Below are 7,885 nucleotides of genomic sequence, written 5' to 3'. Positions count from 1 at the left end.
CTTCGACAACTATACTCACAATATCTCGTTTCTATTTAGTTGTTGCACCGAAATTAATAGACAAAAGACAACCATCATTGTAGGATCGATATCCGATAGACTCACATCTGTCTATTATACTTACATCGGCAGTATACGCTTGCACATTTTTTGTTGTGGCATTTACAGCCGATCAAGTTTTTGGCGTCGCTACCGGGGATGTCATTTGTTTGATGTTTAGTTTTGTTCTTGTGTGTCTTTGTACTTTGTTTTCCTTATATAATGTTTAGTATTCACTAACTTGTTTTCTCTTTGTTGTTATTTTTCAATTTCATTTTAGGTGTTTAATGACCCAAAGCAATTCAGACTTTCTTGCTGACTTTGATCCAAAAATTAAAAGAACTTTTCGGAGAAGACTTCGAGAAAAAAGAAATATAGATTTACCAGGGGACAATACAGCCATACCCCCAATACAAGCAAAACGTTCATAACCCATTGTTGCCACAAAATGCTCACATCCACAATAGAACCATACGAGATGATGTTGTCCCTGTTCTGAATAATTTACAACCAGGAGTTGTTAGACCAGCAATCAAGTTGGGAACTTTGAACTCAAGCCAGTGATGTTTCAAATGTTGAACTCCAATGGCCAATATGTTGGACTACCACATGAAGATGTGAGAGAATATATTAAATCATTTTTATTGATCTGTGCTTCCTTCAGTCAACAAGGCATTTCTGATGATGCCTTAAGGATACAATTATTTCCCTGTTCCTTACAATGGAAAGCTTGCACTTGGTTTCTTAGGCTACATGCTGGATCAATTACTTCTTGGAATCCTCTTGCCACGCAGTTTGTTTTGCGATTTAACCTACCAATAATGAATGCTCATTTTTGAAACGATATTATTGCTTACCATCAGTAGGATGATGAAAATCTTCACACCACATAGAAACGTTATAAATCTGTGCTTTTACGTTGTCCTATGGATGGCATTTAACCAGAAACAAAAATTGAGATTTTTTTATAATGGTCTGAATTCACATATAAGGAATCTTGTCGACGCATCAACCAATGGACCGTTGCTAGATTGCACTTACAATAATGTTGTGAGAATTATTAAGCGAATTGCTCAAAATGATGATCAATATCCCATTTATAGAGCTGCACAAGCAAATGCTACTCTAGGAGTTATTGAATTGGATGCAACATTCGCGCTAAATGCCCAAGTCTCTTCGCTCACAAACATATGCAAGGGACAAGTTACATTGCACCTATACAGGTTGCTCAACAATTGGATACTCCTACCTTTTGCTATGAAATTTGTTGTGACAACCATAGTTATGAAGATTGTCCACAACATGCAGAGAATGCCTACTATGTCAGTAATATTCGCAAAAATTCTTATGAAAACTCTTAAAACAACTTTGCACACAAGCAGCAGTTTTGGGGAACTCAGAATTTTGGACAAAGTACTACGACATTCAGATATGGGAATGCATTTACTCAGGGAAGTTATAATCCGTGATAAGGGAATTGCAATCAACAACAAAACTACAATCAGCATCCTCGATTGTATCCATAACAAGATCAGATATAGTCACATCAAACGCAAAGGCAGCCACAAATGATAAATCCGAATGATCAAGGATAGCGACAACAACAGTATACACGAACTTCTACTTCTGACTCATTAACTACTCTTAAGGGGTTAATGCAAAAGCATATTACTCACACAAAAGCTATTGTTCAAGGAAATTCATCTTCTATTCGAGCATTAGAGGCACAATTGAAATAGCTTGTTTCAAATCTAAATACTCAACCACAAGGCTCCTTACCTAGTGACACTGAAAACCCCAGCCCGAAGGGGAAAAAGCATTGTAAAGCTATCACTCTCAGGAGTAGTAAACAAACTGGTGAGCTAGTTATCAATTCTACTATAGCATCCCCAAATATTGATGGCATAAGCCTTGATGGGAAGGTTGATTCTGAAGAGCTTGTTGATGTACCAGACAAAGAAGTACTGCCAATTGTCACTCACATGCCTTATATTATACCCTCAAAATTGTGGACGCAACCAAAAGTATCGCCACAACCAGATGTACTTCCACCTGTACCTTTTCTACAAAGATTCAAGAGGAATGAAAATAATAAACAGTATTAGCAATTTCTGGAATAATTGCAAATCAACATTCCTTTAGTGGACGCTCTGGTACAAATTCCAAGTTATGGGAAATTTATGAAATACCTTTTGTCCAAGAAGAAAAAACTCACCGATGTTGAAACTATTGCACTCACAGAAGATTGTAATGTTGTCTTGACAACAAGTTACCCCCTAAATTGAAAGATCTTGGATGCTTTACCATTCTATGTTCAATTGGAAATCAATATTTGGGCAAAATTTATACGATTTAGGAGCTAGTATCAACCTCATACCACTATCTACTTTTAGAAAGTTGGGAATTGGTCATATGAAAACCACTGAAATGACATTGCAATTGGCATATCAATCTTTAGCTCAACCTGAAGTGCAAATCAAAGATATTTTAGTTCGTATGGATAAATTCATTTTTTCGACTGATTTTATCATACTTGACTGCAAGGCAGACAATGAGGTTCCCATAATTTTGGGACGACCATTTTTAGCCACCGGTCGAACTCTCATTGATGTTTATAAATGAGAACTCACCATACGACTGAATGATGAGCAAGTAACCTTCAATGTTATTGAGTCTGTTCATTACAAGGATAAAAAAGAGTGCCATTCTGGCAATGTGCTCAATGATTTGATTGAGGAAGAATTCAAAAACCAAAGCACAGTCATTACTATAGAAATTACAGTGACATCTGAGGCTGAATCCGTAGACAATTGTGATAGCACGGTTGAAGCTAATACTATTGAAGTCAAGCATAGATGGCAAATTGAATCCTTAGACCTAACCAACAGAACTACTCCAATTTTCAAACCATCAATTGAAAAAGCTCCCACTGTGGAATTGAAACCACTACCTCCTCATCTTAAATACATCTTATTGGGTGATCACAATACTCTTCCAGTTATTGTCTCTGCAACACTGGATGAAACACAAAAAAAAAAATTGAAGATTATTGTAGATATTCAAGGTATTAGTCCTTCTTTTTGCATGCACAAAATCAAGTTAGAAGATGAAGGCTAACATTCAATTGAATCGCAAAGAAGGTTAAACGAGAAGATGAAGGAAGTGGTCAAGAAAGAAATCATAAAATGGCTTGATGCAGGAATTATTTACCTAATTTCTTATAGCAAGTGGGTGAGTCCAGTACAATGTGTCCCGAAAAAGAGTGGCATCACAGTGGTTTACAATGATAAGGACGAGTTACTACTAATACGCATCAACATGGGGTAGCGAGTCTGCATAGACTTTCATAAATTAAATGCAGCCACAATGAAGGATTATTCTCCACTTCTCTTCATTGACCAAATGTTACATCAGCTTGTTGGAAAAGATTATTATTTCTTCCTAGACGACTATGAACCAAATTACTATTGCACTAGAGGATTAGGAGAAAACAACTTTCACCTGCCCCTTTGGTACTTTTGCTTTTCGTCGTATGCCTTTTGGTCTTTGTAATACACCAACCACATTTCAAATGTGTATGATGGCAATATTCTCAGATATGATCGAAGACTCTTTAGAGGTTTTTATGGATGAATTTTCAATTTATGGGAATGGTTTTGATCATTGCCCAAACAATTTGGATAAAGTACTGAAGCGATGTGAGGGCACTCATATTATCTTGAATCCGAAAAAATGTCATTTTATGGCAACTAAAGGCATTGTTTTAGGCCATCGTATCTCTAATCAGGGTATTCAAGTCGATAAAGCTAAGGTCGAAACCATCGAGAAATTACCCCCACTGACAAATGTGAAAGGTATTCGTAGCTTTCTTAAACATGCAGGATTTTACCAACAGTTTATTAAGGATTTTTCAAAACTTGCAAAACCATTGTGCTCATTGCTGGAATAGAATCAAAAATTGATGAGGCATGTCTGGATGCCTTTATTCAGTTAAAGAAGCAGTTAATCAATGCACCCATTGTCATTGCACCTGATTGGGCTCAACCTTTTGAAGTCATATGCGATGTAAGTGATTTCACCGTGGGTGCAGTGCTAGGACAACGCAAGGGAAAAATATTTCACGCCATCTATTATGCTACCAAAAATCTTATAGAGGCAAACTCAATTATCCCACCAAAGAGAAAGAATTGCTGGTTGTAGTCTTTGCCTTTGACAAGTTTCGCTCTTATCTTGTCAACGTAAAAATTACAGTATTCACTGATCATTTTGCGTTGCGATATCTCTTTGCGAAAAAAGATGCCAAACCAAGACTGATACGATGAATTTTATTGTTACAAGAATTTGAAATTGAGAAAAAATACCGCAAGGGGTCAGAGAATCAAGTTGCCAATCATTTGTCTAGATTGGTAGTTGGCAGCAAAAACGAGAAAATACTTCTAATTGTCGAAACATTCCCAGATGAGATGTTATTCGCTATCGATGTAACTCATTGGTATCCAGATTTGGTTAATTACTTGGTGTATGGTAAGCTCCCATTGAGTATCAAGGGCTATAAAAAAGAAAGATTTCTTCAATATCTAGTGAATTACCATTGGAACGAGTCGTGTTTATTCAAGGTATACAATGACAACATCATTCAGCGTTGTGTTAAGAAAGAAGAGATGCTTTCAATCCTAAAGCATTGTCATGATGCTCCTTATAGAGGCCATTTTGGTGGTATGAGAACTACAGCAATGGTTTTACAATCAGGATTTTACTGGCCATCATTGTTCAAAGATGATCATAATTTTATGAATCAATGCGATAAATGTCAGCGTATCGGTTTTATTTCTCGACGTAATAAAATATTGCAACAGCCAATTATGGAAGTTGAATTGTTTGATGTTTGGGGAATGAATTTTACAGGACCATTTCCAAGTTCATTTGGAAAACGTTATACATTAGTCGCTGTTGACTATGTCTCAAAGTGGGTGGAGGCTATTGTTGTCCGATGCAAGGACAATGCTCAAATTTTTTTCACAAGTATATAGTCACCCGCTTCAGCACACCAAAGGCCTTGATTACTGATCAGGGTACACATTTCTATTTCAACCAAGTGGAATCCGCATTAAACATATATGGAGTCAATCACAGAATGACCACTACTTATCATCCACAAACTAATGGAAAAGCTGAAGTTTCAAATTGACAAATTAAGAATATTCTTGAGAAGGTTGTGAATTCTTTGAGAAAATATTGGTCTTTCTGATTGGATGATGCTCTATGGGCATTGTGGATAGCATATAAGACTACATAGGGAATGTCACCGTACCAATTAGTTTTTGGAAAAGCATGTCACTTGTCAGTTTAACTAGAACACAAAGTGATGTGGGCAATTAAGCAAATGAACATAGACTATGAAGCTGCTAGATAGAAAAGGCTTTGGAGATCACCGAGTTAGAGGAGATTCAAAGAAATACTTATGAAAATGCTGCGATTTATAAGGAAAAGACCAAACGATGGCATGACAAGATTATTTTGCAACGACTATTTACCGCATGTCAACAAGTTTTATTATTCAATTCCCGACTTAAATTGCACCCAGATAAATTGTGTTCACATTGGTCTAGACCGTTCAAAGTTGTCGATGTATTTCCCCATAGTGCAGTCACAATTCAAGATTTAGGTGATGGACACAAGTTCAAAGTCAATGGACAGAGATTGAAACACTATTTTGGAAATAAAAATCAAGAGCAGGTAGAGACCATTAATTTGGTCCAAACATTATAAATTCTTAATTACGTGTTTTCATTTTATTTTATTCCTATTTTGTAAAGCTTGTTTTCTTTCTTTTTTACAAAATAATAAGGTAACAATGTCGACACAACAAGATTCAGTTGTCAACGTATTCCGTACCACTGTGTTACCATTAATCAAAATTAAGGGAGCTTTAATCTTCACAGTTAAATCAAAAACCACCCAGTTGTTCGATCTGTTTGAGCAGGCACAATTCTTATTGGACACCATTCTTCCCGCTAGTTTTGTATCTCTCCACAAAACATCACTACTCTACATCTTTCTCTTTCACTCGTTATAAAGTCTACACCACTGTGCTGACTGCAAAACATCCAATCAACCATTTTTATTCTTTTTCCTTATTTAAGATCCAACCTTTTTCACTTAAAATTGTCTTTCTTCTAAAAAAGATGGTAAGAACAAGAGGTTTGACTAAGAAAGCCAACAAATCTACTGAAGAACCTGTATCCTCTGCCACCGCAGTTCGCGAGTCGAAATCCCCCAGGCAAGTTGTAACACCCTAAACCCAGCCTAGACGTTATGGTCGAATTTGTGATGTCACATTGGAGTGTTTTCCAAAACATTTATTGATGAAAGATCTGTTCTTGATAAACAATTCTTTAGATTTGTAAAAGAAAGATTAGGAGGCCTAGCTCATTGGGAAAACTGAAGTTGTTTAGGTAAAATATTAACTAAACCAGTTTATTACTAACTTTAAAATTGTGTTTGTTACGGAAGCTTTTAAAACGTGTTACGTGAGCGTGATATTTCTAGAAAAACATTTGTTTATATTTTCACGAAAATCAGCGTCCTACTACTAACAGGTGTAATATAAAAATAGGATAATTACATCTCCCAAATTAAGTAAAAATTAAAGCAGCCTAATTACATAATAAAAATCCAATATAAAAGAAATAACTAGGTCGAGTAGCCACCTCTGAGTCCTTCGTCGCCTTGATCCGTCTAAGCTTAGGGATTTCCTGCACAGATGAAAGATGTATGATTTTATGAAAGCCCGGTGTGCGAAAACCCAAAATAACAAACAATCAGAGTAATACAAACTGGTCCTAACCCTATTTAGTTTTAGCTAGGAGCATTAACCCCCTTTTTAGTAATAGTAGCAGTTTGGGCCTTAGCCCATTTCAGTGATAAAAGTAGTTTGGGCCTTAGCCCATATCAGTACAGTATGCAAACAAAGAATCCTACCCAATCCATCTGCTACACACCATCTCCGTACCAGCCCTACACACCATGTGGGGACAAAGTCGACCCATCCAACCCTACACACCAAAACGTACCGTATTCAGTACTAAGTAGTATTTGCGGCAGAGCTGCCAGTAATAGGCTTATAGCCTTTCAGTATATTTCCTCCAAAACATATATCCCACCCTACGTAATGCAACATAATATCATACGTGTATGCATAAATGTCATGCTCAAAACAATCATACATAATATAAGGGTATTTCAGTCAATTTACCTCATAAGGGTATAATAGTCATTTCATCAGTATGGGATCTAAGTGTACTTACCGAACCTACAGTAGGTCCACAATCGTCTTGACCGACCTGTGGAACCATATCAGACAATCCGTGCTAAAAGGTTTTTAGCCCATATTACGGGCCCATCTGGGCCACTACTCTCGTGTGGCCCACATAGCCCCAAAATGGCCTCAGCCATGTAATTCACAAATCCTAGACCACAATTTACCATATTTTGTACAATTTTTCCGCGTGAGGCCTACAGGCCCATTGGGCGATAACCCAATACTGTTTCGGCCCACGGAGTTGTCCATAGAGATTTCGTCGACAACATGACCTTGTCTCGAAACTAGGCTCGCCACACGGGTGACCATACGCCTGTGTGGTGCCGACAGCTCACTTTTCAGCTTTTCAGCTTTTGCTACTACACATCTAACGATAATGTTCACATACCTGTAACGAAACTGTAGCCTCAACACTTCCGTGATCCAAGCACCTATGATCAACCACAACAACCCCGCCATTAGTCATATTTGCAGTTAATCCAAAGACTATAGCATTGCAAAAACTTTAGCTGAACCATCACTACT

The 7,885-nt window shown here is 37.1% G+C and overlaps 1 long non-coding RNA gene across 1 annotated transcript; it reads right to left on the bottom strand.

Annotated features, from left to right (window-relative positions):
• Window positions 1–6,581: 6,581 nt before the first annotated feature.
• On the bottom strand, window positions 6,582–7,726 carry LOC121230611 (uncharacterized). Its single transcript, XR_005928603.1, has 2 exons — window positions 7,021–7,726; window positions 6,582–6,794 (listed from the first exon to the last, which is right to left on the bottom strand). It is a non-coding gene; the product is annotated as an uncharacterized lncRNA (long non-coding RNA).
• Between the last annotated feature and the right edge of the window lie 159 nt (window positions 7,727–7,885).

The sequence above is a fragment of the Gossypium hirsutum genome, chromosome A06 (assembly GCF_007990345.1).
Source record: "Gossypium hirsutum isolate 1008001.06 chromosome A06, Gossypium_hirsutum_v2.1, whole genome shotgun sequence".
Lineage (NCBI taxonomy): Eukaryota > Viridiplantae > Streptophyta > Magnoliopsida > Malvales > Malvaceae > Gossypium > Gossypium hirsutum.
This window is presented reverse-complemented; position numbering and strand designations above follow the sequence as displayed.